Here is a 20,692-nt window from a genome sequence, read left to right on the forward strand (position 1 = left end):
CGAAAATACGTGAGAATAGTGATTATGCCGCTCGACAGTTATCGCGTCGATACTCCATGTGTTTTAGCACCTGAAAATTCCCATCTACGTCATATCATTCACAATAATTACTCACGTTAATCCTTTAATTAAGAGTTTTATCCATCGTTGCGTTCGTTGGGCTCATCGAAGCAGTTGTTGGCTCCTTTTGGATGAAATTAAGACAGTTCGTACGAGGTATGAAGGTATATGGTGCTATAACATTTCTGATACGACGATATTCTTTGTCACGAATTAGGGTAATCAGTGGTGGATTCGCTCGTCGACTTAATCTGTTTCGTGGCTGGCAATGCCGTCTCTCGTACTCCTCACAGCTAACTAATTCACATACCCTATGCTATGCGAGGCAGTGGATTGTTTGGGCTACACGTAGCAATGTCTAGGGCATCGCAACCGCGTGCAAAAAGAGTTGTTGCAGGTTCACTAGATCGATACTCTTGGCAGTAGATTTTTTTTTTTTTTTCTTGTTCACACGCTGTTGGATACGTATCGCATACGCATCGACAATTTCCAAAGGTTATATCACTACCTGCTCTTATTGCTTTTATTAGTTGAGTTACACCAAAGACACTAGAATAACAAGATGCGTAAGGGCCATACATTGATTTGGCATTATGCAGCCACTTTTTTGGTGACGGCCAAAAACTGCGCTCTGTCCGCCCGCTTACGCTGAGAGCGTAAAAAATTTAAAAATAGAATTTGCTTGCTTGTGTGAGTAACAGCAAGAGATTTTGGGGCAAAATCAATTCTGATCGAAGAAACGAATTTACATATTTGGGGAGTTTTGGCCAATTTCGTAGCAATATGATGAAATTGCGCGCTGTTTGAAAATATCAAATTGGAATATAAAAAAAAAAACTGAATCTAATGTGCATTTTAAATAATAAAAATGGATCATTAAATACATCAAATGACTTAATAATATAATTAAAGAAAACACTTTTTGTGTGTTGAAAAGTGTGTGGGCGATTTGTCGTTTAACAGAATAAGGCGCTTATTGTCAATTAACCTTTGAGTTGTTTTCCCTCGTGTATTTGTTGTTGGGTGGCCCCAGGATGGGTGCCATCCATTAAAATATCCCGTAATTAGAGATAGTGTTTGTACTAGGCTATAGGTACACATACATAAGTTCAGTATAGCAACATAGTATGTAAACATTGAGTCATTGTTCGCTTTCGGGTGGCATTCTCTCTGTTTCGCAACATCGGCTCTGTAGCAACAAGCATAGAGGCAGATCGCAAACGGAGAATTCAACAACATGCTAAAGCTGAACACGTGAAGTATCAAATAAACCAAAGAGGCCAACTCCTGCGTTTGTGTTTTATTTAAATAAGAGGATGATATATAGTACCCCTACATGTTTGTTGTATATTAAATGTGTTTTGGAGTGCCTGGTTAGTAATGTTTTTGGTCGGAGAAATGTATGTGGAAAATATGTTTAATATAAGTTTAGATTCTATATTTATGGCTATTGCTTCTATATCGGTTATTGTGTTGAAGACAGTATATTGTATTGACTTATGCACTAGTAGTGCTACGCCCCAAAATCTGTTGGTGGCAATATTAGTTAATAGTTTGTAGTTCATTGGGGTTGGAATGTTATTAGTGTATTGTATATGGGTTTCTTGGAGGGAAATTATGTGAGGGGAGTATTTTTTGATTAGACGTTTACATATTTACGTTATTTACGTTATTCTAGTGTCTTTGGTCCATCGTTGTAATACAACATCATCTTGGTTTCGTCGCAGAAAATTACGTTATTCCAGTAATCTTCTGGCTGATGTTTCATTTCGATAGCGAAAGTAAGCCGTTTTTCGATGTTACTTGCCGACAGCATCGGTTTCTTTCTTGCTACCCGTGAGTGGTACTTATGTATGCGGAAGTATGGCTTGGCGCACTGTTTTGTGTGACACATCCAGATCGCACTCCTCCCTAATCCGATATTTGCGGAGTTTCATAAATTTTTCGCATTTCGCTGTTGGAAAATTTAATCCAATCTGCCCTCGTTTTTTGCGCGATTAATAACATTATAAATTGTTTTCCGCGATGCAGAAAACATTTCTGATAATTCCTTAACCGATTTTCCCAAATGGTGATTATAAAAAATCGGTTGGACTACTTTAAAACTCAATCTTTTGCCAGGCATTTTTAAATTTCACAAATCTAATTGGAGCAATGCTCACTTTTACAACCAAATGCCTTAAAATCGGTCACCCACACAACGCATAAAGCGTAAATGCCTATTATCTACCGTTTGATTATCGAAATTCCTCTGAATAGAAACAAAATAGAAAACAAAAGAGAAGTGTGCAAACAATTTCTTGACAGTGTCAAATCTGTGTAAACTTGCATATAATAGTTTTCATTTCATTCATTTTTAATAGTTTTTTTTTATTCTTTTTTTACATATTGATAAAAAAAAAAAACATATAAACAAATAAATGTAAATAAAAAAATCTATAAAGGTAAACAAATTAAATACAATTTATTTTCATTGTGCAAACAATTTCTTGACAAACTGTATATTTTCTGCACCATTCAGCATCGATTGTGCAGAATATACACTGCGCGTCATCAGATTAGCGCCCCCTTGTACGCCTCCGTTTCATCTTAAGTTCTGTATTTTCCATTGCAGGAAAATCTATCAATGTTAATGCTTTTTGTTCACTGATATTCCCTCTCTCTTTGAGAATAAAAAAGAGGTCGAGAGAAGAACAGTTATCTTTTTTATTCTGCTTTGCACGTGTTTTGCATCATCAGATTAGCGCCCCCAAATGCAGTTTTGAATTTAATTTAGGCCATGGGAAGAAGAAGAACGTTGTTATCTTGCAGGAAAAATGAAAAATCATTGCTTTCTATGAATGCGGGCTGTCATTTCATAAAATTGCAGAAAAAACCGGCAGATATCGCAAAACTATACCCAATTTTATTAAAAACAAGGAATCTTATGGAAAAAACTATAAAGGTGCCAATAACCATGTCGTTACCACGGCAGATCGCAGGTCCATACTTCGAATTGCTTCCAATTCCCACGACTCCTCCGCCAAAATTCGAGAATAAAGTGGTGTAAACGCGAGCAAATCGACAATTCAAAGGGTGATTAAAAAAGCTAAACATTTAGTTTAGTTTAACAAGTCCACAACTGTGGCACAAAGTATAATAAACGATAACATAAGCAAATTAAGTGTTGGCAAGTGAAAGTGTGGCGACTTTTAATAGCCAGCGTCGTTTTTCTTTACTTGGTGAGGCTGCTCAAGCCTCACTGAAAAACTTCACGAGGCGATCAGCTGTGAGAGCTTTAAGAGCTGTAAGAGCTTTAAGCCCTGGCTGGTTCGTGTCCACGGTACACTACTACTTACAAGGCGTGATCTTTAAGCTCTATCTGGATCGTGTCTTAGATACTCTGCCGCTAGAACTTTAAGCTTCTAGCTGGTTCGAGTCGTCGCTAAGCATTTTTTGAAAATAGATAACGGTCCACAGTAAAAATCTATCGATTATGAGTCGATGACGCTAATTGCTGGCGCGGGCCCAAAAGAGATACGGGAGCAAATGAAAAAGAGCTGGCAAAGTGAAGATCCAGCCTTCGCTACTACCAGTATTTCAAACACCTACTGCAGTTCGACCTTCACACTGACCTCCACCAGCTCGACTATCTCATCTGCGTACATCTTCACCTCCTCCTTGAGCGGCAACGTATGCTTTACTGCTGCCAGTACAACTCACAACAGTGCATCTGTCAGCTCAATCGCGAAGCCACATCTTCGAGTGACGACGACGAGGCATGCTCCTCGAATACCGCCATCAACCGTGCCGCAAGGAAAGCAGGACCAAAACAACAGCTGAAAGGTGCTCACCAAACTGTACCAGCCGCCCCGAAATCAAGCCGTCACTCTAAGGTGCCTAGAATGATGTTTCCCAATGTGGTGAACTTCGCAGCATTTCGCAGCGAGCTGGACGCCCTTGTGGGCGACTCCTATACAATCAAGGACCTAAATTCGGGAGATTGCGCTGTTCAGTGCAACTCCCCCGATAGCTACAGGCTGGTGGCCCGGCACTTTCTCGACAAAGGATCCCTATTTCATCACCATCAGCTACCGGAGGACCGACCCTACAAAATAGTAATGCGCAATATTCACCACGGAGTCCCATCATCGCAACCCTCCAAAACGAAGGACATAACGTTTTACGGATTTATACCCCTCGCAACAAGGCAACCTCTCTACCTCTTAATATGAGGTTCAGCCCGTCGCCAAGCCTGCCGTTACTGTCCTCCATGCAAGCGCTAACCTTGAGTCCAAGCTGAAGCAGCTGTTTACTAGGCTTGACAGGATGATGTCACTAGTTAAAACGCTAATGCAACTGCTCCTGCAAATTCGCACCTTTTCTTCTGCTGCTCAAAATGGGTCCTCTTAAGGTAGCAGGTTGGAATGCCAATGGGGCCTCCTCGAAGACCAATGAGATTCTCGCCTTCATCGAGCTTCACAAAATCGACATCCTCCTGCTGTTGGAAACCCATTTCGTTTCCCGGTCCACCTTCAGAGTTCCTGGCTTTACCCTCCACACTGCCAAGCACCCGGATGACAGCAAACGCGGAGGTGCGGCGATCCTTATCAGATCACTCATCTCCCATCAACCCTTCTCCACCCTGTCGTTAAATCACATCCAGGCAGCAGTTATCCAGCTGACGGCAAGCAGGGGTACTTTTAAAATTGCCTCAGTATACTGCCCTCCTAACCTCAGGTGGACGGAGGCTGACGTTGAGCTGATCATCGCTCAATTTGGCACAAAGTTCCTTGCGGCAGGTGATTGGAACGCAAAGCACAGATGGTGGGGAAACTACAGGATGTGCACTACAGGCAGGGTGCTGTTCTCTGCTCTGGCGGGAGAAGGTATCGACATCGTTGCAACTGGAGAAGCTACTTGCTATCCCTTTCGAGCAAGTGCCACTCCAAGTGCCATCGATTTCGGGGTCTCCAAAGGATTCAGACAGCAAGAAATCAACGTGCAAATACTGACAGAACTGTCATCTGACCATCTTCCCCTGCTGTTTGAGCTGGATGAAGACCCCTAGCTATTCAAAGGTGTCACAAAAATGCTGTCACCTACTGCAAATATGTAGATTACCTCGCAGCCACAATCGCGGAAGCAGCACGGAGGGCCACACCTCCCCCACATCAAGCTCGTCACACGACCGCAAGGAGGGCTCCCATCTTGAGCTTGGAGGCTAGGGAGCTGCTCTCCCACAAAAGGCGCCTCAGGAGACGGTACATCGCAACAGGAGATCCTAGCATCAAGCAGCTATACTCTAGCACCACTAACAGACTGCACCGTTTGCTAGCCAGGACCCGACGAGAAAATCTGGAGGCTCTTTTAATCAAAGCCATACTTGCTCCAACGTGGAGCTATGCCATCCAGGTGTGGGGAACTGCCGCCAAATCCCAGCTCAATAGGCTCCGTGTGGTCCAGTCGAGAGCTGCACGTCACGCATCTGGGCTCCCCTTGGGGATCAGATTAATTTTCATAGCAGCCGTTATACCGATAGGCTTATGGTCCACCCGAACCGACTGGCAAATATCCTAGCTAATCCCATCTCCCTCCGAAGGCTGAAGAGGGTACACCCCACCGATCTCCCTACCCGGAGGATAGAATAATATATTACACATTAAGTAATTAATAACTAGATAAATTTTTCCTTTTCTACTTAATAATTAAGAAACCACTTGGTCTCATATACCTTTATACACACATTAGGTTAAGTTCAGAGGAATTGACTGAACGATTCATTTTGGAACCAAAATAAATAGAATGAATTTAAAAAAAGGGTTGGAGGTGTCATGGTATGGGGCGCTATATCCTATAATGTTCCCTGTTAATTGCAGTTTTTAACACCAAAAATCAACGCGAAAGATTATCATAGATTATTAAAAATTGCATTTCCCTACTTTAAAAACGTTTTCGGAAATCTAGAATGGCATTTTCAGCACGACAATGCCCCAATCCACACTGCACGTTCGGTAAAAACATGGATTCAAAGTGAAAATGTAAAAGTTCTGGAATGGCCACCATACTCCCCAGACCTTAATATAATAGAAAAATAGAAGGTATACAAGGGTGGTATGCCACTAAAGAGGAATTGATCACCGGTATAAAACGCTTGGTCTACAATTAAGGAAAGGACTTTTAAGGGAAATAAATTTCCAAAGCTCTCGCTCAAACCGTTTTCGAAATATCTCACATTAAAAGTTATTGCTCAGGGGGCGCTACCTGGTGACGCGCAGTGTACGTAGTATGTATTTGCATCTTGCAGACGATCCGACTGATCCTCGATGCGCGGTAATGGGAAATGGTCTTTTACAATTACTTTGTTAACTGTAACTTGTAAACTTGTAACTTGATGTTGACTCTTCAATTATATCATTCTAAAGCCACTCTTCAATCTGTTCATCAACAATACGCGTTTCTCTAAAAGCTAGTCTGCGTGGACGTGAGAAATAGCGATTCATTATTTAGCACGATACGCATTTCTACATTTGTTGTTTTTGTTTTTGATTCATTTAGTTCATAGCTCGAAATTAGCTCACGCACCTCATATTTTTGGCACCATATAATATTGTTTTATTTTACCATTTTCGTCGATGCCGTCAATTAAATACTGTATCTTTGATTTTACCTCGAGCAGTAATATCTTTCATTCCATAAAAGTACTCGAAAACACACTTGTTGTTGCCCCCTTTTCGGTTGCGCGAGTTGCTCGTGAATTAGCTTACTGCTTACACTCGACCTAAATTCGGATAGGTATTTTGAGAGAATTCCACGAAATTAAACCTCTCTCACTCAACACAAACAGTTTTCAATTCCCTTTAGGGTTTTTTTTGCAAGCAGAAATTTCTGAAAGTCATTCAAATACATGAGACTCGCCTGTTCTAATGAGAGAGCGTCGTCTCTTCTACGTCGCGACATTCTGCCTTCGACATTCTGTCGTTTTCAGTAAATAAGTTGCGCCTAGTACTTATCTCGTCTACTCCTTGCAATTTTTCATCACTTCCTTCGACATTCGTTTTCCCGCTCGGCGACCGGAACATAAAGTTTTCTGCTTCACCGTTTGTTCCATTGTCTGCTTCATCGTCAGTTTTGACTTTGTCGCCTACGGTAGACGCAAAGACACTAGAATATTCTAGTGTCTTTGGTAGACGCCAGTAAACTGTTCATCTTCAAATTACGAAAAATGTGTACATGCAAGTCTTCGTTTTTTTGCCTATCACGTTGCGTCAAATTAATAACTGCGTATTCCCTCTTTGCACTATATCTCTGGTCGTTTTCGACAAAATCGAAACCAGTAAATTCCCGTACAATAAAGCGGAAGCTCAGCCCTAAAAATTCCGATACAGAAAACAAGCCGAAAAATATACGCGATAATACTACCTTGATCAACAATGAAGCGCCCGTAAATAACAACAGTTTCGCTTTGCTGGCAGCCAAGACACTAGAATAACAAGATGCGTAACGCCATACGATTTTTTGGCACACGATTTTTTCGCCGTGGCTCTAGATGTGGCTCCAAGCTCTCTCGAATTTTTGTTAGAGAGCGAGAGAGCAAAGAGCGCTACAGCGAACAGCTCTTTTCAACGCACAAAGTGATAGCAGACATCTGTATGTGTGCACACGTATTCACATGCATTGTAAATTTGACAAAATATGCCCTTCACCTTAGAAGTTCTTTGGCCTAAATCTATATTATTTTTGATCAATTGGCACCATGCGAAAAATTCTTGTTTTGCATTGCCTTAACGTTATTGTTATTTGAAAATAGAATAGAAATAGCCAAATCTATGTACATATTATCACAAAAATAAATTTAAAAAATGACTTTATATAAGAATATTTGTCATTAGAGTATTCATCTTGCGGCGTGTGAAAAATTAATTAGGCAATGATTGTTGAGTGCTTGTGTCCGCACTTCGTGCCTCAAGATATGAACAAAGCAAAGACACTAGAATAATTCTAGTTATCATATTTTTATGAAATTTATGAAATTACAGTAGTTATAATAATTTCTATTGTACTTCCTTTAATTAATTAGTATATTTATTAAGTCATTTGACTTAAAATGATGTAACATTAACATTAAAAGTGTTTCAAAAAAAATATTTCGCTTTTAAAAAATTGTCAGATGAGAGACAAATTAGAATTAAACATAAAAATTTTAACAAACAAATTTAAAAAACTTTAAAATTATAATAGTCAGGGCGCGAATTTTTAAAAAATTTTTTGTTTTATCATATTGCTAGGAAATTGGCAAAAACTACCCTAATATGTACAATGTAAATTCGTTTGAAGACATGATGCGTGATCAAAACCTTTTGATAGAAATGCTTGTCTCCCAAAAATCAAAATAAATAACGGCCTACCTTATGCATAGGCTACGTGGAACGCCAATGCCGTTTCGCAGCGCAAACTTGATTCCTACACGAGAAGCATATCGACGTAATGCTTCTTTCCGAAACTCATCTTACAAGCAAATACAATTTTCAAATAAGAGATTACCACTTCTATGGTACAAATCACCCCGATGGTAGAGCACACGGTGGGACCGGCATTTTAATTAGGAACCGTATAAAGCACCACTTTTACAAAGAGTTTGCTGAAATTCATCTCGGGCCACATATATCAATATACAGCTGGAGGACAAGTGGTTTCTTAATTATTAAGTAGAAAAGGAAAAATTTATCTAGTTATTAATTACTTAATGTGTAATATATTATTCTATCCTCCGGGTAGGGAGATCGGTGGGGTGTACCCTCTTCAGCCTTCGGAGGGAGATGGGATTAGCTAGGATATTTGCCAGTCGGTTCGGGTGGACCATAAGCCTATCGGTATAACGGCTGCTATGAAAATTAATCTGATCCCCAAGGGGAGCCCAGATGCGTGACGTGCAGCTCTCGACTGGACCACACGGAGCCTATTGAGCTGGGATTTGGCGGCAGTTCCCCACATCTGGATGGCGTAGTCATCATGTAATAGTCATTGTTCACACATGAACACGAATATATTTAAAGACTTACAATTTTGGGCTCCGTTCATATCTTATGTAAATGAATCGAGAGCGATAAATTATATTTAGGATTTTGTTATCTAAGGCGACATGGGTGCATTGCTCAAAAACATGTAATTTAAGTGCACACTACATGAGTCAGTCACTTGAGATCGTTCCCCGCCTCCTAAAATAGTCCCTTAGTGGGAGACCACAGATAAGGTCCTCGCCGCTCAAGATAGGCAGATGTGCCCGAGCGTGGGACCTCGATAAGGCGGGGACTATTTACTTAGGCCTCTGCGTAGGCCATTTACTTTAAGATGCGATTCTCATGTCACCTATTTAAACCGAAGATATTTCCAAATAAAATCAGTTGTTTCTTACAAAAACTCAACGAGTAAAGTCTTCTTATTTGGGATTTTACAGTCATCGTTGTCTTTGTCTGGGGATCAGCTGTTTTATACTAGTGGGATTTGGGTAAACAACCAAACTCTATTCCGACATTAAAGATGTCGTATGGGACAATGGACACTGTCGAAGGGACAGTAGAAAATAAAAGTTATATAAAATTAGCCTGGAAATTGGTTAATTTTGTTTCGCGAACTTAATATCTATTACATACAAAAGGATAATACAGAAATTGTTGCTTTTTATTTTTAATTTTATTTTTTTTTTGACTACATCGAGGCTAATGCATATGTGGCGAGGAATCCGATTGATTTCAGAACAAATTATTTTAAAACATACACATTAATAATTTAAGAAAATATTATTTATTATTTAGTTTCATTCATTCATTTTTAGTTTCCGTTTTTTGGTATTTATTTGAACATTACCCAATTACCCATATTGTGGGAAGGCTGCATTGCTCAGGTTACTTATATTTTCACAAACACAATTCACTTATCGTGGGCCCAAACGCGTTCACGTTTATACTTTTTTCGAGCAGTCAATTCAGGTCTAAGTCACCCACCCCTAACTGAACGCGCTGGCAAACGGAAAACTATAAATATTCCCCTGTCGGGGTTCCACTAGCATTCGTGTTCCATGTGTAAAGTGAATTTATTAAAATAAATGAAACAAAATGTCTGGACGTGGAAAAGGTGGCAAAGTGAAGGGAAAGGCAAAGTCCCGCTCAAACCGTGCCGGTCTTCAATTCCCTGTGGGCCGTATTCACCGTTTGCTCCGGAAGGGCAACTACGCAGAGCGTGTTGGTGCAGGCGCTCCAGTTTACCTAGCTGCCGTAATGGAATATCTAGCCGCTGAGGTTCTCAAGTTGGCTGGCAATGCTGCTCGTGAGAACAAGAAGACGAGAATTATTCCGCGTCATCTGCAACTGGCCATCCGGAACGACGAGGAGTTAAACAAGCTGCTCTCCGGCGTCACAATTGCACAAGGTCGTCAATCAAACCGTCCTTTTCAGGACGACCAAATTATTAGCAAAGAATTGAAAAAAATTTTAACCACGCAATTTGTTGTATAATATTAAATCATACAAAAAATATTTCAAACTATTTATTTACGTAAAGATTGTAATATAATACGGTTTTTGTATTTTTTCTATTATATGCGGTATAAACTATAATTTGTTTCTTTAATTACTCACACATTACTCTAATTACTAATTAGATTACTCTCCAATTATAATTACTCAGGTTACTTATATTTTCACAAACACAATTCACTTATCGTGGGCCCAAACGCGTTCACGTTTATACTTTTTTCGAGCAGTCAATTCAGGTCTAAGTCACCCACCCCTAACTGAACGCGCTGGCAAACGGAAAACTATAAATATTCCCCTGTCGGGGTTCCACTAGCATTCGTGTTCCATGTGTAAAGTGAATTTATTAAAATAAATGAAACAAAATGTCTGGACGTGGAAAAGGTGGCAAAGTGAAGGGAAAGGCAAAGTCCCGCTCAAACCGTGCCGGTCTTCAATTCCCTGTGGGCCGTATTCACCGTTTGCTCCGGAAGGGCAACTACGCAGAGCGTGTTGGTGCAGGCGCTCCAGTTTACCTAGCTGCCGTAATGGAATATCTAGCCGCTGAGGTTCTCAAGTTGGCTGGCAATGCTGCTCGTGAGAACAAGAAGACGAGAATTATTCCGCGTCATCTGCAACTGGCCATCCGGAACGACGAGGAGTTAAACAAGCTGCTCTCCGGCGTCACAATTGCACAAGGTCGTCAATCAAACCGTCCTTTTCAGGACGACCAAATTATTAGCAAAGAATTGAAAAAAATTTTAACCACGCAATTTGTTGTATAATATTAAATCATACAAAAAATATTTCAAACTATTTATTTACGTAAAGATTGTAATATAATACGGTTTTTGTATTTTTTCTATTATATGCGGTATAAACTATAATTTGTTTCTTTAATTACTCACACATTACTCTAATTACTAATTAGATTACTCTCCAATTATAATTACTAATAAATTACTCTCCACAAATCAATGCTAGGAATACACCTTGGTATACCTGAAGGAGTACGAACGCCGGACATTTATCATACGCGTTACTTTTAGAGTAAAAGGGTATACTAGATCAGTTGAAAAGCATGTAACAGGCAGAAGCCCCACCGCTATCGCCCTGGAACCGTGGCCTTGCGTGAAATTCGTCGCTACCAAAAGAGCACCGAGCTTCTAATCCGCAAGCTGCCTTTCCAGCGTCTGGTGCGTGAAATCGCTCAGGACTTTAAGACGGACTTGCGATTCCAGAGCTCGGCGGTTATGGCTCTGCAGGAAGCTAGCGAAGCCTACCTGGTTGGTCTCTTCGAAGATACCAACTTGTGTGCCATTCATGCCAAGCGTGTCACCATAATGCCCAAAGACATCCAGTTAGCGCGACGCATTCGCGGCGAGCGTGCTTAAGCTGACACGGCATTAACTTGCAGATAAAGCGCTAGCGTACTCTATAATCGGTCCTTTTCAGGACCAAAAACCAGATTCAATGAGATAAAATTTTCTGTTGCCGACTATTTATAACATAAAAAAAAATAAGAGAACAAAATTCATATTCTATTATTTATGGCGCAAATGGTACTGGGTCTTAAATGTAAAAATAGTAATTCTTTCAGAGAAAGAATCAAAATAATCTTATTTTAATTGTCAGCTCAAAAAAAAAATATATATATATAATTAAATTCTTGCAATATTTATAAGTGAAAAAATATAATTTTTATTTCACTAAATGATTACAAAACTTTTTATTTGAGAGGAACACCGACCTTTTACAATTAGGTCTCAAACTGAACTCTGATAATTATTCTGATTTGATTGACGTTCAAGCCTCGGTATCGAGCTTTTCCAATATAGACTTTAGACTTTAGGATTCTGATCGTGAAGAGAAAAAGCTTTGCGTTTCTCTTGTATTCAATTGTATTCAAGTGCATTTGCTCTTGGATACAAGTGCTCTTAGATTCTTATAATTTGTTTATTGAAATCGATACTTTTGTTTTTCGGGATTGCGGCTCCGAGCTTTGAACGTGGGAACGTGACGATGGGGTGAGGCTTAAGCAAGGAATTGTTTAAATTAGGGGACGGATGTTTAGTCTACCAGTGGGTGACTTATCTAGAATTGGGGTTTTTTCCATTCTCGAGGATCATATAACAATCTTATTCTTATCTGGTATCTGTTGGGTACATCCGGAGTAGTGTATGTTGTATTGGGGTGTATATGTTGTAAGTGTATTAGGATGTAGGCATATGCTTAAGTCTTAGGGACTTATGGATATGTCACTCCCCCAACCTTTGAATTTGGCCTGTCCTCAGGTCGTTAAATTTGGGTATAAGGTAATATTATTTCCTTGTTGAATATTCTCATTGACATTATTTTCAAGGTGCGCGTGTTCTTTTTGCTTTCGATATTTGACAATAATTTTCTTAGGTATATTTTTAAACTTATATGCTACATACAGAGTCAAACTAATTATCATTATGACGAACGTTGTAATGCATATAATTTGGAAAAAGTTATAGTGTTTTACATGGGATTCTATCATTTCTCTCGTTTGTAAGTGATTTATTGGTTCTAGACGTGTTACATTGTTGGTGATATAAATTGTTTGTGTAAAGTCTGCTAGATTATTAGAGGAATTCATCTATTTGCATGGTACAATTTTTAATTTTAATGATATTGTTTCCTGATATTAATATTTTATTGTTTATACAGTCTTGGTTAACAGCTGTTTCAGGAATATTCCATGTTAATAGTATATTTGGTTCTATATAATTTATTTGGTATTTTTTTTTTTGTGTTTTAATATATTTGCATTGAGTTTGCTCTTGTTTGATGATTCCAATAATACATTTGTCGAATATTACCCTATTGGTATCTTTATGGAATACTTGTTTATCAAATATGTAGAATTTATCGGATTGGAATATTGGAATTGGAATATTGGGAAATAATCAAAATTTCGTTCGTGTCTGTTTTAAGCCAAGTTGACGTTTTTATCTTTAGCATTTTTTCTGAATTTACATGTTTTAAATAGTCATGCTTTAGTAACTTTGGATTGAAAATTCCTAGTCTGGTTAATTGCATACCCAATTCTATGTCTTCTATACATTCTGTAAATTGCTCTAGGTTAAATAGTAGTACCGCAATTTGTTGGTGTTGTTCTTTATCTACTTTGAGCTTATTAATTATATCTATACCACTATTGATTACATCTAGAATCGTGTTTAGGTCATGGGTTTTTACAGAGTCTTCTGACATGTTGTTTATTTTTTCTTCTAACTCTTCTCTGTCGTCTTGATCTAATGTGCCGAATAAGTATTTGTATGCTTTTCCTACTACGTTTAAAAGACCTCTTTTACTTCGACTAATAATTCTTAACCCATTTATTTCTCGTTTTAATTTGTCGACTAAATATTGTATTTGTGGTACATTAGGATAGTTGTTTGCTTCATTTACTATACCTTCAAACATGAGCATGGTCTTTGTTATGTTTATGCTTAAATAATGGTATTCATAGCTGGTTGGAATCTCCATTGTTCCTGTTTGGAATATAAGATATACATTTTTCGCGCTTATTGGATTTACTTCTATACTGTTGCACTTGACCATGGTGATAAGTGATAGTATGCAACTAAGCATTATTAGAAGTATGTTGTGTACTTTGTGCTTCTTTGGTTGGTCTGGAATTATCATATTTGCTCTTATTAAACTTTTACTGTTTCTTAAATTTTGACTCATAGTGAACGATTTTCCTGCCACGGTTTGTTTCTTCGAAATGTTTATCATCTACTTGTTCAATCCTTCCTGTCTTTTTGAATGGATTGGTTATTTTACTTTTTACAAGTGAGGCCTGTCTAGATTTTATATCAACTTCAAAATCGTGCCTATTCTTATTGAGGTATTCTATCTTATCGATTTTATTTTGTTGTACGTTAAAGTCTGGGCTGCCTGCATATAGGAAAATGTCTGCTGGAAATCTTTTGGTACTATTATGTTTAGTTTTAAGATTGTATATGTATAGAATTGTTTCGAATTTTGTGCACCTATCTTCAATATCTTGCTCGCTACCAATGATTCTTAGCTTTTCGTTTAGGGTCTTGTGGAATCTCTCTATATCAGATATGCCATTTTTGCTAGTCGTTATAGAAATTTGTACACCTTCAGATCTTAACCAATTTTGTAAGGCTATACACATAAAAGCTGAGTCTTTGTCTGCTTTTATTTCTTGCGGTTTTCCCATATCATTGAATATTTTATTTTTTTATATTTATTTATTTAGAAGCGATGAATCCATACAATGCAGTAACAGTAACATAACAGCGCAATTAACATATAAAAGATAAAACCAAACCTCTCACTAATCATGTGAGGACTTACAACTATGTCTCATATTTCGAGGGGGTCTTTAGGGTTGTCCAAGTGTTTTGGCGAAACCCATCCTTTTAAATCTCCTTAGAGGCCTAGCAGGGAGTAAGCGTCTAGCAAGTATACTGTGGTGTCGTCTTAGTCTATCACTATATCTGCTGGTGTGCCTGGAGATCTGCTCTTCCACTGTATGAAGATTCAGATCACGGTGAAGGGTAGTGCCACGTACATAGTATGGGCAGTCTGTAATTGCACGCATGGCACGATTTTGCAATACCAGAATGCGGTTGTAGTTGGATTTTGCTGAAAGACCGCAGATCTGTATTCCGTACAGCCAGATCGGGGCTACGCAGTGGACGTAGACTGCTCTTTTGGCTCTCAGTGACATGGTGCTTTTTCTGTTTAACAGCCATCGAAGTTGTTGCATCCTTTGATAACATCTCCGAGACGTAGCTTTCAGGTGCGGGCCGAAAGTCAACCGTTTATCAAGGGTAATCCCGAGGTACTTAGCCTGTGAAGGTTGATCTAGGATTACATCTTCCAGTTCTATAGGTGCGGTGACGGGACTTAAGGTCTTCAAGGTGAAGCAGGGATTGATGGTCTTTTGCGGATTGACCTTTAAATTCCATCTTTTGCACCATGCAGCCAGAGTGGTGAGGTACTCTTGGAGACCCCTTGCTGCCTCGTTGCAACAATTAGAGCTGTACAGTAGGGCAATATCGTCAGCGTACGTAGCAAGTAGGGCCTTCCTGGGATCTGCCATATGATAGGCGTTTGGGCAGGGCAGATCTGCAGTAAATACTGAGTAGAGCAACGGTCCCAGTACGCTGCCCTGCGGAACTCCAGCTCTCATAACTCCAGCTCCCCTGACCATGAATCTCCGATCTTCCAAGTATGATCTTAGGACGCCAAAATATGGTGCTGGGAATAACTTTTTAACTTTGCTGAGAAGGCCGTCATGCCAGACCCTATCGAATGCCTGTTGCATGTCAATGAACACACCATTGCAGTATTCCTTGTCATCAAAGGCCTGAAGGATGTGTTTTGTCAGTCTGTGTACCTGCTCCACAGTGCTGTGTCCCTGACGAAAACCAAACTGATGATCCGGCAGGATACGACGCTCGGTCATAATGTCATTTAATCTGTTGGCAATCAGTCGTTCCCATAGCCATTTTCCACTGCTTTGGGAAAAACTGCACCCTGAGTATGGCATTATATATCAGCGCCAAGTAGAGAATTGCTCGAACAGGTAGTGCTTTTAGTGTGGCATTGCAAACGTTGTCGATGCCAGGAGACTTCTTTAACGGGAGAGATTTGATAGCTTCGACAATTTCCTCAACCCTGATGGGCTTAATAGTAGTGACATTTGCAGAGGTGTCTCTAGGCTATCAAGCTTCTCTTGATACTGCTCCGTTGTAGCGAATTGGAAGTGGGTGAACCTTGTCTCCAGATGATTTGCAAAACAATTAGCCTGCTCCTCTTCATTTTTAGCAAGTTCACCTCCCGGACACCTTATAGGAACCTGTCTAAACGGCTGTCTTTTAAGGGACTTGGTGCATTTCCATAGCGAGTATCCAGCATCCACTGTGTAGTCCATACTAGCTAGTTTCTGCTCAAAAAAGTTGCTTCGAAGTTCTCTGAGGACGTTTCGTAGTTGCTTTGCGGCACGGTTCCATAAAAGTCGGTCCCAGGGGTCTTGAGATCGGATTGCTCGCCTTCGGAGTCTTCTTTTCTGTGTCAGAAGCTCTCTAGCCTCTCTTGTCAAGACTATCCCATAGGTGGTGCCTATCCGAGGGACGAGAGAAGTAGAGACAGCCGCAGCCCTATGAATGCTTTCTGTTAGGTTGTCAACAGCCATTTTAATTTCCTCATCAGAATTAAGCGTGGTGTTCAGCGAAATAAGGCTCTCCAATTGTCGGCTAAAGGCAAGGAGGTCAGTGTGTTTGGTGACTAGCCTGGGACTTGGATTGACATGAGTACTGTCTGTCTCAATGCTAATGATAAGAGGCAAGTGATCAGAATCCAAGTCCCAGCTTTGTGTTATAGTTGCTAGGTGGTCTGGTATACCATGATACACTGCGAAATCTATGCATGAGGGCGTATGGCTGCGCACGTACGGATACCTTGTCGGAGAGCCAGTTGCGAGGATCTTAGCTCCAGTCACGGACAAGGCTTCTGCTAGTTCCCGCCCGCGAGGTGAATTGTAAGTGTCGCCCCAAAGCCAGTGGCGGGCCACCTACCAAGTACCTTTGGCCGCAGGCGCGTATTATGTCAGTAAAATGTCTTTCCTCGATTCTAGTATTTGGGGAGCAGTAAATAGCGCTAAACTGCAGGTCCCCCAGTCCTGTGGCTACTTTTACTGATGACAATTGTATGTGGCGTGTCTCAATGACCCTTTGTGGAAAGTGGCGAAGAGTTGTCCTCACGAACACCGCTACTCCGCCAACACTATTATTATTAAGGGATGGCCTATATGCTGGATAGTACGCATATCCATATATCTTCACAGTTTCCCCTCTTTTAAGTCTAAGTTCAATCACAAGAAGAATGTCTACCTTTTTGTTGTGCGCGAACAGCTCAACATCTTTGGCTTTTCTTGAAATGCCGTTAGCATTCCAAATAAGAATCTTTAGTGGATTCATAGGGAGGCTGAGACGTTGTTAAAGAGCTGGGGGTTAAGTTCACTCCCAGCCCATTCTTTTAACATATTCGCTAGTTCAAGAACCATTTTTTCAAGCTTTTCCAGTCGTTGATTGGTTTGGCTTTTATACTGTAGTTGTTCTTGCTGTTGCTGTTGCAACCACATAAGAAACTGTTGGTGTTGTTGTTGTTGTTGGATCTGCTGTTGCCATTCCAGAAACTGTTGTTGTTGCTGTTGTAAGAATACTTGCACATCAGATGAGTTATTCTGCTGTGTATTCGATCGGTGTTGCTGCAATATTTGTTTCGTTTGTGGGTTGTTTAGGCGTTGGCGCTGGGCTGGTCCATCCTTGGAGGGCGCTATTTTTAGGTATCCTTTTACTACTGTAGCATAGGATACTGCTCTGTTTCCTCCAGTGCCTATAGATGGTTGGCTTTGGGCAAAATTAAGCTGTGGTTGTGTCGATAACTGCTGTACTGTTGATTGGGTGTTGTTCTTGCGGTAATTGGGCTGCAAGGCAGGAAGCTCTTGCCTGTCTCTAGGAGAGTGATTATGGATGTTCTTATTTAACCTGTTTCCATTTCTTGCAGGCCCCATAGATCTGCGAAGAAGATCCTGATACTTTAGGCAACCTTTGAAGCTAGCCGTATGATTTTCAGAGCAATGGTAACATGTGGGCAGTGCGTCTATCGGTCGGGTGCATTGCATGGTTTGGTGATTTTCGCCACATCTGGCACAATTTGGGTCTCTGCGGCAGTATTTAGCTGTATGGCCGTACTCCTGGCAACGACGACATTGCGAAATTTCAGAAGACTTTCTCATCTTTTCAATCCGTATTTTCTGTCGGCAAAGGGTCTTGACATGGTAAATTTCATTAATTTTTGCACAGGGCTTTATATTAATGAAAAAGATGTTTAGTTTTTCGTCCTTATTAGTCCTAGAACTAGGGTTGTGAATGTGGAGTACTTCGTAGCCTAAACATTTCAGATCGGCGGTTATGTCTTTGTTTGATGTACTGTGATGTAAGTCCCATACTACAATTCTGTGTGGTTTATCTGGTAGCATTTGGTAAGTGTGAAACTGAATACCAATGTCATCCATATGGCTCACTATTTTCCTGTAAGTGTCGCTGTCTTTTGGAAATATTCTGACCGTTTCCCCTTGATTAGCTTTAACGACAACGTTATCTAAGCTTGTCTTTTCTTTTATAAGCTCAAACAGATCATTCAAGTTTCTGATATTTACAACAATTTGTGGTGGTTTTTTGTGATCATTAAGTTGATTGGCTGTATTGTGTGTTTCCTGCAAGTTTCGACCAGTATTGGAACCATCAAGTTGAGAATCATCCATATGGGCACTGTCAATATCAGCACCCTCTATCATCATGCCTTCCACGCTTTCTTCGTTAGTAGAAATATCCGTGTCCAGAATGGCAAACCTATTATTAGAGCTTATCGTCAGGCTAGTCGTAGGGGGCGAGTGTAAAACTTGGCTGCTACTCCCTCTTTTCGGGTTGGAGATGAGGGACAAGGGCTTTCCATTTTTCCTTTTACCCGCTCTCTGATTTTGATCATTTAATAATCTTGCCACCAACAGATTTTGGGGCGTAGCACTACTAGTGCATAAGTCAATACAATATACTGTCTTCAACACAATAACCGATATAGAAGCAATAGCCATAAATATAGAATCTAAACTTATATTAAACATATTTTCCACATACATTTCTCCGACCAAAAACATTACTAACCAGGCACTCCAAAACACATTTAATATACAACAAACATGTAGGGGTACTATATATCATCCTCTTATTTAAATAAAACACAAACGCAGGAGTTGGCCTCTTTGGTTTATTTGATACTTCACGTGTTCAGCTTTAGCATGCTGTTGAATTCTCCGTTTGCGATCTGCCTATATGCTTGTTGCTACAGAGCCGATGTTGCGAAACAGAGAGACTGCCACCCGAAAGCGAACAATGACATTATGTTTATATACTATGTTGCTATACTGAACTTATGTATGTGTACCTATAGCCTAGTACAAACACTATCTCTAATTACGGGATATTTTAATGGATGGCACCCATCCTGGGGCCACCCAAGAACAAATACACGAGGGGAAACAACTCAAAGGTTAATTGACAATAAGCGCCTTATTCTGTTAAACAACAAATCGCCCACACACTTTTCAACACTTAATACATACACACACATAGACCTCACCCTCTGCTCTCCAATCCTAGCCCCCCACGCCAAGTGGAAAATACTTAACGATCTTCATGGTAGCGACCATTTCCCTATTATCACAACACTATTCCCACAACCAATCCACAAAAATTCAACAGACCCTTTTTTAAACTCAAAGAAGCCAACTGGGAACAGTTCAACGCACTTACCCACCAAACCAACAAGAAATACCCCACCTCCCAAAACGTAAACAAAGAAGAATCAATAGAATTATTCTTTATAGCGCAAACCTCTCCATCCCACAAATCTCACCTAAAACACATCCATACAGGGTTCCATGGTGGAATAAACACCTCGACCAATTACGAAAACAAAAACAACTTGCCTGGAAAAAATTAAACCGCACAATTACTGTAGACAACATTTTAGACTATAGACGCAAAAACACACTATTTAGATTCGAACTAAAAAAGAAGAAAAAATAAGCTTCCAGCTCTTTCACCTCAACCATCCAACCCACTACTCCCTCATCCAAAATATGGGTCAATATAAGACGTTTCTGCGGACTTAACCCAGTAAAACAAATTCATGCAATCACAAACCCAGAAAACAATGAGACTACATTGGCGACTTCGGACTTTCTACTCTATGTAGACTATCTCATAACGAAGTCAAAAATGCACACCTCCCTCGTCACTCTTGATTTTTCAAGAGCCTTCGATCGAGTAGGTGTGCACTCCATAATCCAGCAATTGCAGGAATGGAAAACGGGTCCCAAAATAATAAAGTACATTAAAAACTTCATGAGTAACAGGAATATACCTGTCCACGTCGGTCCGCACACATCAAACCCATTACCCCTATTCAACGGAATCCCCCAAGGTTCACCTATATGCGCGATACTATTCCTCATAGCATTCAACAAATTATCCAACATCATATCCCTACATAAAGAAATTAAATTT

At 40.0% G+C, this 20,692-nt stretch overlaps 3 pseudogenes, besides 15 other annotated features; all 3 read left to right on the forward strand.

Annotated features, from left to right (window-relative positions):
- Positions 1-601: 601 nt before the first annotated feature.
- Positions 602-853: a mobile genetic element.
- A 129-nt stretch (positions 854-982) lies between these two features.
- Positions 983-1,704: a mobile genetic element.
- Positions 1,138-1,397: a mobile genetic element.
- A 41-nt stretch (positions 1,705-1,745) lies between the features above and the next one.
- Positions 1,746-2,560: a mobile genetic element.
- A 595-nt stretch (positions 2,561-3,155) lies between these two features.
- Positions 3,156-5,858: a mobile genetic element.
- Positions 5,859-7,195: 1,337 nt separating this feature from the next.
- Positions 7,196-7,257: a mobile genetic element.
- A 129-nt stretch (positions 7,258-7,386) lies between these two features.
- Positions 7,387-8,728: a mobile genetic element.
- Positions 7,517-8,370: a mobile genetic element.
- Positions 8,729-9,045: a mobile genetic element.
- Positions 9,046-9,064: 19 nt separating this feature from the next.
- Positions 9,065-9,495: a mobile genetic element.
- A 659-nt stretch (positions 9,496-10,154) lies between these two features.
- On the forward strand, positions 10,155-10,469 carry His-Psi:CR31616 (annotated as a pseudogene).
- Positions 10,470-10,936: 467 nt separating this feature from the next.
- On the forward strand, positions 10,937-11,251 carry His-Psi:CR31615 (annotated as a pseudogene).
- Positions 11,252-11,611: 360 nt separating this feature from the next.
- Positions 11,612-11,647: a mobile genetic element.
- Positions 11,642-11,944, forward strand: His-Psi:CR31754 (annotated as a pseudogene).
- Positions 11,945-12,209: 265 nt separating this feature from the next.
- Positions 12,210-14,788: a mobile genetic element.
- An 11-nt stretch (positions 14,789-14,799) lies between these two features.
- Positions 14,800-19,119: a mobile genetic element.
- Positions 19,120-20,692: part of a mobile genetic element that runs on past the window's edge.
- Positions 19,325-19,580: a mobile genetic element.

This window comes from Drosophila melanogaster, chromosome 2L, assembly GCF_000001215.4.
Source record: "Drosophila melanogaster chromosome 2L".
Taxonomy (NCBI): Eukaryota; Metazoa; Arthropoda; class Insecta; order Diptera; family Drosophilidae; genus Drosophila; species Drosophila melanogaster.